Consider the following 19,763-nt stretch of genomic DNA (forward strand, 5'->3'; position numbering starts at 1 on the left):
TGTGAGTAGCTTTGTTAGGTCTTCTTGTTGGTTTGCATCTAAGTATGAAAGCATAGTGTCCAATCTCCTTAGCAATTCAGTATGAGCTAACCGGATAGTAGGAAGTTCAATTTGAGAATTGTCTAGGCCTCCTTCTGCCGCACCCTCACTATCCCTTTCATCTGTCACTGCCCCTACTACCTGACATACCCGTGCTTGCTTATCCTGCTCCCGACGATGATATTGTTTTAACATATTGATATGACACAGCCAATTCTTTTTCCGGCAATCTGGGGTATCAATCAAATAATTTACTTCATCAATTCTCTTGACCACTTTAAATGGACCACTGAACCGTGCTTTGTTTTTCCATTCCCCACACATCCCGCTAGAGGAATCCCATGCACTAAACTTAATAGTTGCCGGTGATACTTTGATGATACCACTATCTGACGAACAAACACCCAGTCTTCATCCGCAGCTCTGTCAGGAGGTCTCCACTTCCTTATCAGAACCCCATTTTCAATGTGAATTTTCAATTTTCCATTCCTTCTGGAACTCCTTTTGCCTAAGTTTCTGTTAGAGCTGATTGTGCCACCTTCTTCAACACTGGGTCAGCTTGCTGAGTGGTGATCAGAGAAGACTTGTTAAAAATTTCATTTGGATTATCTAAATCCCCAAAGAAAGTTACAGATATTTGGCTATCTGACTGTGCTGACAATTTTGCCTCCAACAATGGAACTTGTTTAGACATGGCTCGGGTTACTACACACGAAGGAAAAATTCCTGGAAACTTTTCCTGTAACTTCTGTCTGTTTAACTTCACTTGTTTTTCCGTAACTACATAAGTTTCTAAATTCATTTGGAAAAGCCCTTCAAAACACTCCAACAGGGGATGCAGAGACCAAGTGGGCCCACATCAGAGACGCCATCAATGAGTCAGCAATGACCACCTATGGCAATTGTGTGAAGCGGAATGCAGACTGGTTTCAATCTCACTTTGAAGAGCTGGAACCTGTCATAGCCGCTAAGCACACTGCACTGTCGAACTACAAGAAAGCCCCCAGCGAGTTAACATCCGTAGCACCTAAAGCAGCCAGAAGCACTGCACAAAGAACAGCCAGGCGCTGTGCAAATGACTACTGGCAACACCTATGCAGTCGTATTCAGCTGACCTCCGACACCGGAAACATCAGAGGAATGTATGATGGCATTAAGAGAGCTTTTGGGCCAACCATCAAGAAGATCGCCCACCTCAAATCTAAATCAGGGGACACAATCACTGACCAACGCAAACAAATGGACCGCTTGGTGGAGCACTACCTAGAACTGTACTCCAGGGAGAATGTTGTCACTGATACCGTCCTCAATGCAGTCCAGTCTCTGCCAGTCATGGATGAGCTGGACATCCCCAGCATATACACCCTACTGAGCCAGTGGCGCTTGAGATGGCCTGGCCATGTGAGCCGTGTGAAAGATGGCAGGATCCCTAAGCACACATTATACAGCGAGCTCGTCACTGGTATCAGATCCACCAGCCGTCCATGTCTTTGCTTTAAAGACGTCTGCAAATGCGACATGAAGTCCTGTGACATTGATCACAAGTCGTGGGAGTCAGTTGCCAGCGATTGCCAGAGCTGGCGGACAGCCATAAAGGCGGGGCTATAGTGTGGTGAGTCGAAGAGACTTAGCAGCTGGCAGGAAAAAAGACAGAAGCGCAAGGAGAGAGCCAACTGTGTAACAGCCCCGACAACCAATTTTAACTGCAGTTCCTGTGGTAGAGTCTGTCACTCTAGAATTGGCCTTTGTAGCCACTCCAGGCACTGCTGCACAAACCACCTCTAGGCGCTTACCCATTGTCTCTCGAGACAAGGGGGCCAAAGAAGAAGTATAGAAGAAGAGTGGCAAAGCTACTACTTTCTCTCCGGCCAGATCATTCTCCAGGAGTAGATCAACCCCATCTACTGGCAAACTATGGACAACTCCTACAGTTACCGTTATAGACATTAGGTCACACTCTAGGTGCACCCAATACATGTATATACTCCCCGCCAATACCACTCACTAAAATGTTAGCGTTCAGTGTGCTCTCTGTTGGAAATGTTATGCCTTTCCCTAGCAAAAGAGATGGGGCGGCTCCTGTATCCCTAAGTGTAACTATAGGTTTACCTCACTTGAGGGATAAGGAGTTACTTTTCCTTTCAACAAGAATTCCCTATAACTCTCAGGTATCTTATTCACTCACAGTGGTTTTTGTACTTGGCCTTACAGCTGCAGTCAGAGCTACTGCCTGACCTGCTGTACTCTTGGTCAGGGCCCCTTACACTGCATTGGCTTTGTGCACACCAATAAGTCCCTTGGGTTTACCCCACAACTTCCAGCATTCTGCACGAATGTGTCCCACAGTGGTAACATTTAGGCTTGCACACCTCACTTGCACCCTCAGCACCTTCCTTTTTGGGCTGAGGAGGGGGTCCTGGGGTGTTCCCAGCTGTCCCTTCTTCTCCCCGGCTACTTGCCTTCCATTCACTCTCCCACTTTCTATCTTTCTTGGGTTTGTGGGAGTGACAGAGAAAGGGTTTGGGCTTATACACAAGCTCTAGAATTATATCATCAGTAATTTTTGTTGCCTGTCTGGCCGTTAAAACCTTCTGGTTCTCTACATAAGTTCTTGATGCTGGAGGGAGTGAATCTTTAAATTCGTCCAGGAGAATCAGTTTTAGTTTAGTTTAGAGATACAGCACTGAAACAGGCCCTTCGGCCCACCGGGTCTGTGCCGACCATCAACCACTCATTTATACTCATCCTACACTCATCCCATATTCCTACCACATCCCCACCTGTCCCTATATTTCCCTACCACCTACCTATACTAGGGGCAATTTATAATGGCCAATTTACCTACCAACCTGCAAGTTCTCTAAGATTCTCATACATGGCTTCCATCACTAGTGCCCGTATCCAACCATCAAACTTAACTTGCTTTACCCTCTCAAATTTTATGTAAATCTGCCCAGCCAATCTCTGCAGGTTCTGAAACTTCTGTCAGTAAGCTTAGAGTCATAGAGTTACACAGCATAGAAACAGGCCCTTCGGCCCATTGTGTCTGTGCCGGCCATCCAGCACCCAACTGTTCTAATCCCATTTTCCAGCACTTGGTCCGTAGTATTGTATGCTATGGCATTTCAAGTGCTCATCTAAATACTTCTTAAATGTTGTGAGGGTTCCTCCCTCTTCAGGCAGTGAGTTTCAGATTCCAACCATCCCCTGGGTGAAATTTTTTTTTCCTCAAATCCCCCCTAAACCTCTTACCCTAAATCTATGCCCCCTGATTCTTGTACATCTCAATCATGGCCCCACCCACCCCCCCCCCCCCCCCCCCCTCAGCCTTTCTCTGCTCCAAGGAAAACAACCCTAGCCTTTTCAGTCTCTCTTCATAGCTGAAATTCTCCAGCCCAGGCAACATCCTGATGAATCTCCTCAGCACCCTCTCCAGTGCAATCACATCCTTCCTATAGTGTGGTGCCCAGAACTCTACACAGTACTCCAGCTGTGGCCTAACTAGCGTTTTATACAGATCCATCATAACCTCCCTGCTCTTATATTCTATGCTTCGGCTAATAAAGGCAAGTATCCCATATACCTTATCTACCTGTGCTGCTGCCTTCAGTGATCTTTGGACAAGTACACCAAGGTCCCTCTGTACTTTCTAGGGTCCTACGATCCATTGTATATTCCCTTTCCTTGTTAGTCTTCCCAAAATGCATCACCTCACACTTTTCAGGATTAAATTCCATTTGCCGCTGCTCCGCCCATCTTACCAGCCCATCTATATCGTCCTGTAATCTAAGGATTTCCTCCTCACTATTTACAACACCACTAATTTTCGTGTCATCTGCGAACTTACTGATCATACCTCCTATATTCACGTCTAAATCATTAATGTACACGACAAACAGCAAGGGTCCCAGCACCGATCCCTGTGGAACACCAGTGGTCACAGGCTTCCAATCGCAAAAAAAACCCTTGACCATCATCCTCTGCCTCCTGCTACTAAGCCAAATTTGGATCCCATGGGCTCTTACCTTCTTAACCAATCTCCCATGCAGGACCTTATGAAAAGCCTTACTGAAATCCATGTACGCAGCAAGAATAGCCTTTTTGGCCATCTCTTAATCTGCAGAAGTCTCTTCAGAAAGCATGGCATAAACTTCCTGAGCTCTGCCCATCAACCTGCTTTGCATAAGCAGTGTCCAGCTCTCCTTTAGCCATTTCATTTGTTTGGCTATCTTTTCAAAAGAAATGAAAAATGCTTTGACGTCCTTTTCCTCAAATTCCAGGAGTGCTTGCACAAAATTGAACAGCTTTTCGCAGATTCCTTCTGACCAGAATCTGAAGTCAGAGCCACCCTGTTGTTTTAGTTCCAGCTTTTTAAATTTGAATTCCTTTCCTTCTCGTTCTTTTTCCCTTTTAAATGCTCTCTCTTTTTCCCTTTCCTCTTTTTCAAATTCAGGTTTTTTTATTGCCAATTTTTCTCAAGCTCGTTTTCTTAGATCTTTTTCTGTTTCCTGTTGAAGCCTAAGTTTTTCCATTTCTCATTCCTGCTTAAGTTTTTTTCAGTTGTAACTGAATTTTAGCAAATTCAACTACATCTCTCTCTGATTTACTGTCGTCTTCTTCCAATTTCAAATGTTATTACTTCAATTATGCCTGCTTTTTTAACACCTGATTACAATTCTAACCCCAATTGTGCTGGAAAATTCTTTAGTTTAGCCTTGGTTAAATTTTGCAAGTCACTGAGGGAATCCCTCCTCCTTCCCCAGAAAGGCTTCAACAACTGCTACAGACAATCCGTGAAGTAGACTTTACCGTATGACACAGGAAGCCTGGTTCTTTCATTTTTCCTTTTCAATTATTATTACCCCACTTACAATTACCTTACGACCATATGAATTAGGAGTAGGCCATTCAGCCCACTGAGCCTGCTCTGCCATTCAATAAGATCATGGCTGATCTGTTTCTGTAATGAATTCCACACTCCTATCTGCCCCTGATAATCTTTGATTCCTTTGCCTAACAAGAATCTATCTACCTCCGCCTTAAAAATATTCAATGACCTGGTCTCCACCACCTTCTGAGGCAGAGAGTTTCAAAGTCACACAACCCTCTGAGAGAAAAAAGTTCTCCTCATCTCTGTCCTAAAAGGGTGTCCCCCAATTTTACAACAGTGCCTCCTAGTTCTGGACTCACCCATAAGGGAGTTCCGAAGAAGGGTCACTGACCTGAAACGTTAACTCTGCTTCTCTTTCCACAGATGCTGCCAGACCTGCTGAGTGGTTCCAGCATTTCTTCTTGTTATTTCAGATTTCCAGCATCCGCAGTATTTTGCTTTTACTTATATTCTATACCTCGGCTAATAAAGGAAAGGATTCCATATGCCTTCTTAACCACCTTATCGACCTGTCCTGCTACCTTCAGGGATCTGTGGACATTCACTCCAAGGTCCCTTACTTCCTCTACACTTCTCAGTATTTTCCCATTAATCGTGTATTCCTTTGCCTTGTTTGACCTCCCCAAATGCATCACCTCACACTTCCATTTGCCACTTTTCTGCCCTGCTTGCTATCTACCAAACGACCAATTTTTGTGTCATCCCAAACTTCTTGATCATGCCCCCTACATTTAAGTCCAAATCATTAACATACACCAGAAAAAGCAGGGGACCCAGTACCGAGCCCTGCAGAAGGCCACTGGAAACAGCCCTCCAGTCGCTAAAACAGCCGTCAACAATTACTCTTTGTTTCCTGTCACTGAGTCAATTTTGTATCCACCTTGCTGCATTTCCCTGGATCCCATGGGATTTTATTTTTTAACCAGTCTGCCATGTGAGACCTTGTCAAAAGCATTGCTAAAATCCACGTAGACCTCATTAACTGCACTATCCTCATCTATCTTCCCGTTACTTCTTCAACAAATTTGATCAAGTTGGTCAAACAAGATCTTCCCTTAACAAATCCATGCTGACTATCCTTATTAACCTGTGCCTTTCTAAGTGACAGTTTATCCTGTGTCTCAGAATAGATTCCAATAATTTACCCACGACTGAGGTTAGACTGACTGGCCTGTAATTATTCAGTCATCCTTCACACCCGTTTTAAACAGAGGTACAATGTTTGCAATTCTCCAATCCTCCAGTGCAACACCTGTATCCAGTGAGGACTGGAAAATGATAGTCAGACCCTCTGCTATTTCCTCTCTTGCTTCTTTTAACAGCCTAGGATACATTTCATCTGGACCTGGTGACTTATCGACTTTCGAGGATGCTAATCCCATTCATACTTCCTCTCTCCCTATGTTTATCACATCCAATACTTCACACTCTTCCTCCTTAACAACAATATCTGCATCATTCCCCTCTTTTATGAAGACAGACACAAAGTATTCATTACGAACCATACCAATATCTTCTGCTCTTACACATGAGTTACCGCTTTGGTCTTTTATGGGCCCTCCTTTCTCCTTAATTATCCTCTTACTCTTAATGTATTGATAAATCATCTTTGAGTTCACCTTGATTTTGCTTGCCAATATTCTTTCATGCCCTCTCTTTGCTTTCCTAATTTCCTTTTTGATTTCACCCCACCACTTTCTATACTCCTCTCTGCTTTCTGTAGTATTGAGTTCTTGGTGTCAGACAAAGTCTGCCTTATCTTACCCTGTAGGTTAATTGACATCCATGGGACTCGAGATTTGACTGCCTCACCCTTTTTCTTTGTGGGAACATGTTTATCCTGAACCTCCCCTTTGAATGCCTCCCACTGTTGTGACACTGATTTACCTTCAGTTAACTTTCGTTAAATCATTCCTCAGTTTAGTAAAATTGGCCTTGCCCCAATTGAGAACCCTACTCCTGTTCTATCCCTGTCCTTTTCCATAATTATGTTAAAACTGACTGAATTATGATCACTAGCTTCCAGGAGTGGAGTAGACCTATGGGGAGAATGCTGAGAGCAGAGCCTATAAATTGAACCCGAGGATCGAGGCCTGGTCTCTCACCTTCCGGGAGAGCAATCCAGACGCGCTGGAGTTTGGGGAAAAAAGTCAACAGTGACGTCACAGGAAAGCTGCAAGGTGATTGGTTGGTGAGTAACTGCTGTTAGGGAATAGCTCTAAATAGCTGGCTTAGTAACTAAGGTAAGAAAGGATTACAGTTTATTTCCATATATAGTAAGGAGTGTTTTTTAGGGAGTTCTGTAGTAATGAAGACAAGGGAAGAAGGGCTCTAGAGTAATTGATATTATTTGATATTAAGCCTCTTTCAAAAGGTTTAATTTAAAGGGTTAGGTTATGGCAGGAGAGCTCAAAGCCGTGATGTGCTCCTCGTGCTCTATGTTGGAAGCCGGGAACAATTCCAGCGCCCGGGACCAGCATGTGTGCAGGAAGTGTCTCCAGCTTCAGCTCCTGGAAGCCCGGGTTTCGGAGCTGGAGCGGCGGCTGGGGACACTGTGGAGCATCCATGAGGTGGAGAGTATTGTGAATAGCACGTATAGAGAGGCGGTCACACCGCAGGCTCAAACTCCACAGGCAGGAGGGGAATGGGTGACCACCAGGCAGAGCAAGAGGACTAGGTAGGCAGTTCAGGAATCTCCTGTGGCTATTCCCCTGCAAAACAGATATACTGCTTTGGATACTGTTGGGGGGAATGGCCTCCCAGGGGAAAGCAGCAACAGCCCAATTTCTTGCACCACGGTTGGCTCTGCTGCTCAGGGGAGGAGTAAAAAGTGTGGGAATGCAATAGTTATCGGGGATTCAATTGTAAGGGGAATAGATAGGCATTTCTGTGGCTGCAAACGAGACTCCAGGATGGTTTGTTGGCTCCCTGGTGCTAGGGTCAAGGATGGTTCAGAGTGGTTACAGGACATTCTGAATGGGGAGGGTGAACAGCCAGTGGTCGTTGTACACATTGGTACAAACAACATAGGTGAAAAAAGGATGAGGTCCTAAAAGCAGAATATAGGAAGCTAGGAAGTAAGTTGAAAAGTCGGACCTCAAAGGTATTGATCTCAGGATTACCACCAGTGCCATGTGCTAGTCAGAGTAGAAACAGCAGGATATATTGGATGAATATGTGGCTGAAGAGATGGTGTGAGGGGGAGGGTTTTAAATTCCTGGGGCATTGGGACCGATTCTGGGGGAGGTGGGACCAGTACAAACTGGACGGGTTACACCTGGGCAGGACCGGGACTGATGTCCTAGGGGGAGTATTTGCTCGAGTGGATGGGGAGGGTTTAAACTAAAATGGAAGGGGGATGGGAACCTTTGCAAGGAGTCAGAGGAGGGGGGATCAAAGACAAGAACAAAAGACAGTAAGAGGAATAAGAAAAGCGATAAGCAGAGAAATCAAGGGTCAGAATCAAACAGGGTCACAGTGAAAAACAGTGGGAATGGGACAAGTAATGTTAAAAAGACAAGCCTTAAGGCTTTGTGCCTTAACACACAGAGCATTCGCAATAAAGTGGATGAATTAATTGCGCAAATAGATGTAAACGGGCATGATATAGTCGGGGTTACAGAGACATGGCTGCAGGGTGATCAGGGATGGGAAATGAATATCCAGGGATATTCAGTATTTAGGAAAGACAGACAAAAGGTAAACGGCAGTGGAGTTGTATTGTTGGTTAAAGAGGAAATTAACGCAATATTGAGGAAGGATATTAGCTCTGATGATGTGGAATCTGTATGGGTAGAGCTGAGAAACACGAAGGGGCATAAAATGTTAGTGGGGGTTGTATATAGACCCCCAAACTGCTGTGGTGATGTTGGGAAAGGCATTAAACAGGAAATTAGAGACGCATGCGATAAAGGAATATCTGTAATTATGGGTGATTTGAATCTGCATATAGATTGGGCAAATCAAATGAGTCACTATACCGTAGAGGAGGAATTCATGGAGTGTATGTGGGATGGTTTTCTGGACCAATACGTTGAGGAACCAACTAGAGAACAGGCCATCCTAGGGTATTGTGTAATGAGAGAGGAATAATTGACAATCTAGTGGTGCAAGACCCCTTGGGGATGAGAGATCATAATATGATAGAATTCTTCATCAAGATGGTAAGTGACGTAGTTGATTCTGAGACTAGGGTCCTGAATCTTCATAAAGGAAACAATGAAGGTATGAGGTGCGACTTGGCTATGTTATATATATATATCAAGATCGGCGCAGGCTTGGTGGGCCGAATGGCATGTTCCTGTGCTGTACTGTTCTTTGTTCTTTGATGGATTGGCAAACATTCAAAGAGCACATGGATAAACTGCAACAATTGCTTATTCCTGTCTGGTGCAAAAGTAAAACAGGAAAGGTAGCCAAACCATGGCTTACAAGGGAAATTAGAGATAGCATTAGATCCAAGGAAGAGGCATATAAATTTGCCAGGAAAAACAACAGACCTGAAGATTGGGAGCGGTTTAGAATTCAGCAAACGAGGACCAAGGGATTGATTAAGAAGGGGAAAATAGAGTACTAGAGTAAGCTTGCAGGGAACATAAAAACTGACTGTAAAAGGTTCTATAAGTATGTGAACAGAAAAAGATTGGTGAAGACAAATGTAGGTCCCTTACAGTCAGAATCAGGGGAATTTATTATGGGGAACAAAGAAATGGCTGACCAACTAAACCAAAGTATTTTGGTTCTGTCTTCAAAAAGGAGGACACAAATATCATACCAGAAATGTTGGGGAACACAGGGTTTAGTGAGAGAGAGGAACTGAAGGAAATCAGTTTTAGTAGAGAAATGGTGTTGGGGAAATTGATGGGATTGAAGGCCGATAAATCCCCAGGGCCTGATAACCTACATCCCAGAGTACTTAAGGAAGTGGCCCTAGAAATAGTGAATGCATTGGTGGTCATCTTCCAAGATTCTATAGATTAAGGAAGAGTTCCTACAGATTGGAGGGTAGCTAATGTAACCCCACTTATTTAAAAAGGGAGGTAGAGAGAAAACAGGGAATTATAGACCAGTCAGCCTGACGTCGGTAGTGGGGAAAATTCTAGAGTCCATTATCAAAGATTTTATAGCAGAGCACTTGGAGAACAGTGGTCGAATCGGACAGAGTCAGCATGGATTTACGAAAGGGAAATCATGCTTGACAAATCTACTAGAATTCTTCGAGGGTGTAACTAGTAGAGTTGATGAAGGGGAGCCAGTGGATGTGGTTTATTTGGACTTTCAGAAGGCTTTTGCCAAAGTCTCACATAAGAGATTAGCGTTTAAAATTAAAGTGCATGGAATTGGGGTAGTGTATTGCGATGGACAGTAAATTGGTAGGCAGACAGGAAACAAAGGGTAGAAATAAATGGATCTTTTTCCGAATGGCAGGCAGTAACTAGTGGGGTACTGCAGGGATCGGTGCTAGGACCTCAGCTATTCACAATACACATCAATGATTTAGATGAGGGAATTAAATGTAATATCTCCACATTTGCAGATGACACTAAACTGGGTGGGAGGGTGAGTTGTGAGGAGGATGCAGAGAGGCTTCAGGGTGATTTGGACAAGTTGAGTGAGTGGGCAAATGCATGACAGATGAAGTACAATGTGGATAAATGTGAGGTTATCCACTTTGGTAGGAAAAACAGAAAGGCAGATTATTATCTGAACGGCCAGAAACTGAGAGAGGGGAATATGCAACGAGATCTGGGTGTTCTTGTACACCAGCCGCTGAAGATAAGCATGCAGGTTCAACAGGCGGTAAAAAAGGCACATGGAATGTTGGCCTTCATTGTGAGAGGATTCGAGTACAGGAACAGGGATGTCTTGCTGCAATTATACAGGGCCGTGGTGAGGCCACACCTGCAATATTGTGTGCAGTTTTGGTCTCCTTATCTGAGGAAGGATGTTCTTGCTATAGAGGGAGCTGTTTACCAGAAGGGTCTGGAAGGTTTACCAGACTGATTCAAAGATTCAAAGCACAGGAACAGGCCATTCGGCCCTCCAAGCCTGCGTTGATCTTGATGCCTGCCTAAACTAAAACCTTCTGCACTTCCGGGGACCGTATCCCTCTATTCCCATCCTATTCATGTATTTGTCAAGATGCCTCTTAAACGTCGCTATCATACCTGCTTCCACCACCTCCCCCGGCAGCAAGTTCCAAGCACTTTGCACCCTCTGTGTAAAGACCTTATATATATATTTTTATATTTTATATTTAGAGATACGGCACTGAAACAGGCCCTTCGGCCCACCGAGTCTATGCCGACCATCAACCACCCATTTATACTAATCCTGCACTAATTCCATATTCCTACCACATCCCCACCTGTCCCTATATTTTCCCACCACCTACCTATACTAGGGGCAATTGCTAATGGCCAATTTACCTATCAACCATGTCTTTGGCATGTGGGAGGAAACCGGAGCACATGAAGGAAACCCACGCAGACACAGGGAGAACTTGCAAACTCCACACAGGCAGTACCCAGAATTGAACCCGGGTCGCTGGAGCTGTGAGGCTGCGGTGCTAGCCACTGTGCCGCCCACATCCCTTGCCTCGCACATCCCCTCTAAACTTTGCCCCTCGCACCTTAAACCTATGTCCCCTAGTAACTGACTCTTCCACCCTGGGAAAAAGCTTCTGACTATCCACTCTGTCCATGCCACTCATAACTTTGTAAACCTCATGTCGCCCCTCCACTTCCGTCGTTCCAGTGAAAACAATCCGAGTTTATCCAACCTCTCCTCATAGCTAATCCCCTCCAGACCAGGCAACATCCTGGTAAACCTCATCTGTACCCTCTCCAAAGACTTGACATCCTTCTGGTAGTGTGGCGACCAGAATTGTATGCAATATTCCAAATGTGTCCCAACTAAGGTTCTGTACAGCTGCAGCATGACTTGCCTATTTTTATACTCTATGCCTCGACCGATGAAAGCAAGTATGCCGTATGCCTTCTTGACTACATTATCCACCTGCATTGCCACTTTCAGTGACCTGTGGACCTGTAAGCCCAGATCTCTCTGCCTGTCAATACTCCTAAGGCTTCTGCCATTTACTGTATACTTCCCACCTGTATTAGACCTTCCAAAATGAATTACCTTATATTTGTCCGGATTAAACTCCATCTGCCATTTTTCCGCCCAAGTCTCCAACCGATCTATATCCTGCTGTATCCTTTGACAATCCTCATCACTATCCGCAACTCCATCAACCTTTGTGTCATCCGCAAACTTACTAATCAGACCAACTACATTTTCCTCCAAATCATTTATATATACTACAAACAGCAAAGGTCCCAGCACTGATCCCTGCGGAACACCACTAGTCACAGCCCTCCATTCAGAAAAGCACCCTTCCACTGCTACCCTCTGTCTTCTATGACCAAGCCAGTTCTGTATCCATCTTGCCAGCTCACCTCTGATCCCGTGTGACTTCACCTTTTGTACCAGTCTGTCATGAGGGGCCTTGTCAAAGGCTTTACTGAAGTCCATATAGACAACATCCACAGCCCTTCCTTCATCAATTATCTTCGTCACTTCCTCAAAAAACTCGATCAAGTTAGTGGGACACGACCTCCCCTTCACAAAACCATGCTGCCTCTCGCTAATAAGTCCATTTGTTGCCAAATGGGAGTAAATCCTGTCCCGAAGAACCCTCTCTAACAATTTCCCTACCACTGACGTAAGGCTCACCGGCCTATAATTTCCTGGATTATCCTTGCTATCCTTCTTAAACAAAGGAACAACGTTGGCTATTCTCCAGTCCTCTGGTACCTCACCTGTAGCCAATGAGGATACAAAGATTTCTGTCAAGGCCCCAGCAATTTCATCCCTTGCCTCGCTCAGTATTCTGGGGTAGATCCCATCAGGCCCTGTGGACTTATGTACCTTAATGTTTTTCAAGACGCCCGACACTTCCTCCTTTTTGATATCGACATGACCCAAACTATCTACACTCCCTTCCCGAGACCATCATCCTTCTCTTTGGTGAATACTGATGCAAAGTACTCATTTAGTTCCTCGCCCATTTCCTCTGGCTGCACGCATAGATTCCCTCCTCTGTCCTTGAGTGGGCCAACCCTTTCCCTGGCTACTCTCTTGCTCTTTATATACGTATAAAAAGCCTTGGGATTCTCCTTAATCCTGTTTGCCAATGACGTTTCATGACCCCTTTTAGCCCTCCTGACTCCTTGCTTAAGTTCCTTCCTACTGTCTTTATATTCTTCAAGGGCTCCATCTGTTCCCAGACTTCTAGCCCATGGAATTTTCCTGGAATAGCAGGACTGATGTATGAGGAGAGGTTGAGTCAGTTAGGATTATATTCGCTGGAGTTCAGAAGAGTGAGGGGGATCTCATAGAAACCTATAAAATTCTAACAGGACTTAACAGGGTAGGTGAAGGAAGGATGTTCCCAATGGTGGGGGAGTCCAGACCCAGGAGTCATAGTCTAAGGATACGGGGTAAACCTTTCAGGACTGAGATGAGGCGAAATCTCTCACCCAGAGAGTGGTGAGCCTGTGGAATTTGCTACCACAGAAAGCAGTTGAGGCCAAAACATTGTATGTTTTCAAGAAGGAGTTAGATATAGCTCTTGGGTCTAAAGGGATCAAAGGATATGGGGGGAAAGCGGGAACAGGTTACTGAGTTGGATGATCAGCCATTATCATAATGAATGGCGGAGCAGGCTTGAAGGGCTGAATGGCCTATTCCTGCTCCTATTTTCTATGTTTCTAAAATGCTCTCCCACTGCCACTCCTTCCAACTGCCCATCTTCATTTCCTAAAACTAAGTCTAAAACTGCACCCTCTCTTCTTGGACTTGCTGCATACTGGGCAAAACATTTCCCCTGAATGCACCTTAAGAATTCTGCTCCCTCAATTCCTTTCACACTAAAACTCTCCCAGTTAATATTGGGGAAATTAAAAGCCCTGACTATTACTGCCATATTGTTCCGACTCTTCTCAGAGATTTGCCTGCATTTTTGCTCTTCTATCTCCCTCTGACTGTTTGGGGGTCCATAGTACACTCCCAGCAGTGTGATTGCCCCTTTTTTGTTCCTTAGTTCAATCCATATAGCCTCATTTGATGAACCTTCTAACATATCATCCCTCCTCACAGCTGTAATAGTTTCCTTGACCAAAATCCTCCCCCCCCCACCACTTTCCTATACCCCTCCCTATCGCATCTGAAAACCTTGTACCTGGGAACATTGAGCTGTCATTCCTATCCCTCTTAAGCCATGTTTCTTATATAGCTATGATATCATACTGCCACATGTCTGTAGTTCCCTCAGCTCATCTGCTTTATTTGCTCTCCTCCTTGCATTGAAATAGATGCCCTTGAGCACTGCCAAACTCTTTATTTGTATTTTCTAACCCTCGTTTCCTCTGTCTTCCAGAGTCATCCATTAATTTTCCGCCTTCCATCTTAATTTCTCATTTTGTCCCCATCTCCCTGCCAAATTAGTTTAAACCCTCCCCAACAGCACTAGCAAAACGTCCCGCAAGGAACTCAGTCCCGGCTCTGTTCAGGTGCAACCCGTCCGGCCTGTATAGGTCCCATCTCTCCCAGAGCCGGTCGCAATGTCCCAGGAATCTGAAGCCCTCCCTCCTGCACTGTCTTTCCAGTCACACATTCATCTATCTTATCCTACTATTTCTATACTCACTTGCGCGTGTCACTGGGAGTAATCCAAAGATTACTACCTTTGAGGTTCTGCTTGCTAATTTCTTACCTAGCTCCCTCAATTCTGACTTCAAGACCACATCCCTCTTTCTACCTTTGTCGTTGGTTCCGATGTGGACCACGACTGCTGGTTGATCACCCTCCCCCTTCAGCAGCCGCTCAGTGATATCCTTGACCCTGGCACCAGGGAGGCAACACACCATCCTGGATTCACATCTGCGCCACAGAAACGCCTGTCTGTTCCCCTGACTATTGAATCACCTATCCCTGTGGCTCTTCCAGTCTTCCCTGTACTCCACTGTGCAGCTGAGCCACCCGTGGTGTCATGGACCTGGCTCTGGCAGCATGTTAAGCATCACTTTCCTCAGTATTCAGAACTGAATACCTGTTGGAGAGTGAGATACAGTCCGGGATCTCCTGCATTAACTGCCTGATTCTTTTTGATTGCCTGGTCACCCATTCCCTCTCTTCCTGCCTGCTCTTCAGTTATGGGGTGACCACATCTATAAACATGCTATCCACGTAACTCTCATCCTCATGAATGCATTGCAGTGTCGCCAGCTGCTGCTCCAGTTCCGAAACCCGGAGCTCAAGCTGCTTCAATTGATGACACTTCCTGCACAAATGGTTCTCCAGGATGCAGGAGGTGTACTCTCGAGGTTGAAGCAATTTCTTTATTTATTAGTTGACCCTTTGCAACTGCTAAAAAAAACTTACCAATACTACAACAGCTTAGAATTATTAATAAAACCTTACTGACAAATCCTACTAAAAATCAATACAGTTCACTAGTTAAAATAAACCTTACTCAAAAAAAAAGCTACTCACTTGTTCCTTATTATTCGGCTATTTACACACGCACTCTAATAGTAATGTACTAACCCAGCTATTTAGAGATATTCCCTAACAGCAGTTACTCACCAACCAATCACTTTCCTGTGACATCACTGCTCACTTTGTTTTCAAACTCCTGCACGCCTGGACTCCTCTCCGCCACTCTCCTGGAAAGTAGGTGCTCCAGGCTGCGATCCTTGGGCTCTATTTATCCGCTCCCCGCTTCGTTTTCTTCCCGCAAGTCCACCCCTCTCTGCTGCTCTCCCAGAAGGTAAGTGCTCAGTCGCCAACCTCCTTATGTCCTCTACACAACATACTTTCCTACCTATCTTTTTTTTTAGAATTAGAACATTACAGCGCAGTACAGGCCCTTCGGCCCTCGATGTTGCGCCGACCTGTGAAACCATCTGACCTACACTATTCCATTTTCATCCATATGTCTATCCAATGACCACTTAAATGCCCTTAAAGTTGGCGAATCTACTACTGCTGCAGGCAGGGCGTTCCACGCCCTTACTACTCTCTGAGTAAAGAAACTACCTCTGACATCTGTCCTATATCTATCACCCCTCAACTTAAAGCTATGTCCCCTCGTGTTTGCCATCACCATCCGAGGAAAAAGACGCTCACTATCCACCCTATCTAACCCTCTGATTATCTTATATGTCTCTATTAAGTCACCTCTCCTCCTCCTTCTCTCCAACGAAAACAACCTCAAGTCCCTCAGCCTTTCCTCGTAAGACCTTCCCTCTATACCAGGCAACATCCTAGTAAATCTCCTCTGCACCCTTTCCATAGCTTCCACATCCTTCCTATAATGCGGTGACCAGAACTGCACGCAATACTCCAGGTGCGGTCTCACCAGAGTTTTGTACAGCTGCAGCATGACCTCGTGGCTCCGAAACTCTATCCCCCTACTAATAAAAGCTAACACACCATATGCCTTCTTAACAGCCCTATTAACCTGGGTAGCAACCTTCAGGGATTTATGCACCTGGACACCAAGATCTCTCTGTTCATCTACACTACCAAGAATCTTCCCATTAGCCCAGTACTCTGCATTCCTGTTACTCCTTCCAAAGTGAATCACCTCGCACTTTTCCGCATTAAACTCCATTTGCCATCTCTCAGCCCAGCTCTGCAGCCTATCTATGTCCCTCTGTACCCTACAACATCCTTCGGCACTATCCACAACTCCACCGACCTTAGTGCCATCCGCAAATTTACTAACCCACCCGTCTACACCCTCTTCCAGGTCATTTATAAAAATGACAAACAGCAGTGGCCCCAAAACAGATCCTTGCGGTACACCACTAGTAACTAAACTCCAGGATGAACATTTGCCATCAACCACCACCCTCTGTCTTCTTTCAGCTAGCCAATTTCTGATCCAAAGCTCTAAATAACCTTCAACCCCATACTTCCGTATTTTCTGCAATAGCCTACCGTGGGGAACCTTATCAAACGCCTTACTGAAATCCATATACACCACATCCACTGCTTTACCCTCATCCACCTGTTTGGTCACCTTCTCGAAAAACTCAATAAGGTTTGTGAGGCACGACCTACCCGTCACAAAACCGTGCTGACTATCGCTAATGAACTTATTCTTTTCAAGATGATTATAAATCCAGTCTCTTATGACCTTTTCCAACATTTTACCCACAACCGATCTTTGTATTGTCTGCAAATTTAGCCACCATGCCATCGCTCCCCTCATCTAAGTCATTGATATAAATTGTAAAAAGTTGAGGCCACAGCACAGACTCCTGCGGGACTCCACTTGTCACATTCTGCCAATCAGAAAGGGAGCCATATATGCATACTCTCTGTTTTCTGCCAGCCAGTCAATCTTCTGTCCATGCTAATATGTTACCCCCTACACGATGAGCGCAATAACCTTTTATGTGGCATCTTGTCAAATGCCTTCTGGAAATCCAAGTACAGTATGTCAATGGGCTCCCCTTTATCCACAGTGCATGTTACTCCTTCAAAGAACTCCAATAAATTGGTTATACATAACTTCCCTTTCACAAAACCATGTTGACTATTCCCGATTACCTTGAGTTTTTCTAAATGCCCAGCTATAGCCTCCTTAATGATTGATTCTAACACCTTCCGCACGACATACGTCAAGCTAACTGGCCTATTGTTACCTGTTTTATGCCTCCCCCCCCCACCCCTTGTTGAACAGACGGGTTATATTTGCTACTTTCTAGTCTGAGGAACCTTTCCAGAATCTAGCGAATTTTGAAAAATTAACACCAATGCGTCTGCTACCTCATTATCCACCTCTTTTAAGACCCTAGGATGAAGGTCATCAGGACCCGGGGACTTGTCAGTCTGCAGTTCCATTAGTTTGGTCAGTACCGCTTCCCTGGTGATTGTAATTTCACCAAGTTCCTCTCTTCCTTCCACCTCCTGATTTACAGCGATTACTGAAATGTTTTTTGTATCCCCTATAGTGAAGACAGAAGCAAAATATTTGCTAATTTCATCTGCCATTTCCTTATTATCCACTATTAACTCCCCATTCTCACTCTCTAGAGGACCAACACTCACTTTACTTACTCTTTTCCTTTTTAAATACCTGTAGGAAATCTTGCTAGCTGTTTTTAACATTTCTAGCTAGCTTCCTCTCATACTCTAATTTCGTTCTCCTGATTAACGTTTTAGTCATTCTCTGCCATTCTTGATATTCTGACCATTCATCTGACCTGCCACTCATCTTTGCACAATTATAAGCTTTTTCCTTAAGTTTGATGCTTTCCTTAACTTCCTAATTTAACCACAGATGATGGGTTCTCCCCTTAGAATTTTTCTTTCTAGTAGGAATATACTTATTCTGAGTATTCTGAAATATCCCCTTAAATGTCTGTCACTGCTTCTCTATTGATCTATCTCCTTGCTCAGTAACCCAGTTCACTTCAGCTAGCTCAGCTTTCATGCCCACATAGTTGCCCTTACTTAAGTTTAAAAGACTAGTCACAGAGTTCTACAACACAGAAACAGGCCCTTCGGCCCATCATGTCCATGCAGGCCATCAAGCACCTATCTATTCTAATCCTATTTTCCAGCACTTGGCCCGTAGCCTTGTATGCTAGGCATTTCAAGTGCACATCGAGATACTTCTTAAATGTTGTGAGGGTTCCTGCCTCTACCATCCCTTCAGGCAGTGTGTTACAAATTCCAACCACCCTCTGAGTGAAATATTTTTTCCTCAGATCCCTTCTAAACCTCCTGCCCCTTACCTTAAATCTATACCCCCTGGTTATTGACACCTCCTTTAAGGGCAAAAGTTTCTTCCTAAACACGATCTGTGCCCCTCATAACTTTGCATACCTCAATCATGCACCCCCTCAGCCTTCTCTGCTCGAAGGAAAAACAACCTTTGCCTATCCAGTCTCTCTTCAAAGCTGAAATGCTCCAGCCTAGGCAACATCCTGGTGAATCTCCTCGCACCCTCTCCAGTGCAATCACATCCTTCCTATAGTGTGGCGACCAGAACTGTACACAATACTCCAGTTGTGGCCTAACTAGCGTTTTATATAGCTCCATCATAACCTCCCTGCTCTTGTATTCTATGCCTCGGCTAATAAAGGCAAGTATCCCATATGCCTTCTGAACCACCTTATCTACCTGTGCTGCTGCCTTCAGTGATCTATGGACAAATACACCAAGATCCCTCTGACCCTCTGCACTTCCTAGGGTCCTACCATCCATTGTATATTCCCTTTCCTTGTTAGTCCTCCCAAAATGCATCACCTCACGCTTCTCAGGATTAAATTCCATTTGCCACTGCTCCGCCCATCTTACCAGCCCATCTATATTGTCCTGTAATCTAAGGCTTTCCTCCTCACTATTTACGACACCACTAATTTTCATGTCATCTGCAAACTTACTGATCATACCTCCTATATTCACGTCTAAATCATTAATGTACACTACAAACAGCAAGGGTCCCAGCACCGATCCCTGTGGTACACCACTGGTCACAGGCTTCCAATTGCAAAAACAACCCTTGACCATCACCCTCTGCCTCCTGCCACTAAGCCAATTTTGGATCGAATTTGCCAAATTTCCCTGGATCCCATGGGCTCTTACCTTCTGAACCAATCTCCCATGCGGGACCTTATGAAAAGCCTTACTGATGTCCATGTAGACTACATCAACTGCTTTACCCTCATCTGCACATTTAGACACTTCCTCGAAAAATTCAATCAATTTTGTTAGATATAATCTCCCCTGATAAAGCCATGCTGACTATCCT

Source organism: Heterodontus francisci, chromosome 11, assembly GCF_036365525.1.
Source record: "Heterodontus francisci isolate sHetFra1 chromosome 11, sHetFra1.hap1, whole genome shotgun sequence".
In the NCBI taxonomy this organism is placed as follows: Eukaryota; Metazoa; Chordata; class Chondrichthyes; order Heterodontiformes; family Heterodontidae; genus Heterodontus; species Heterodontus francisci.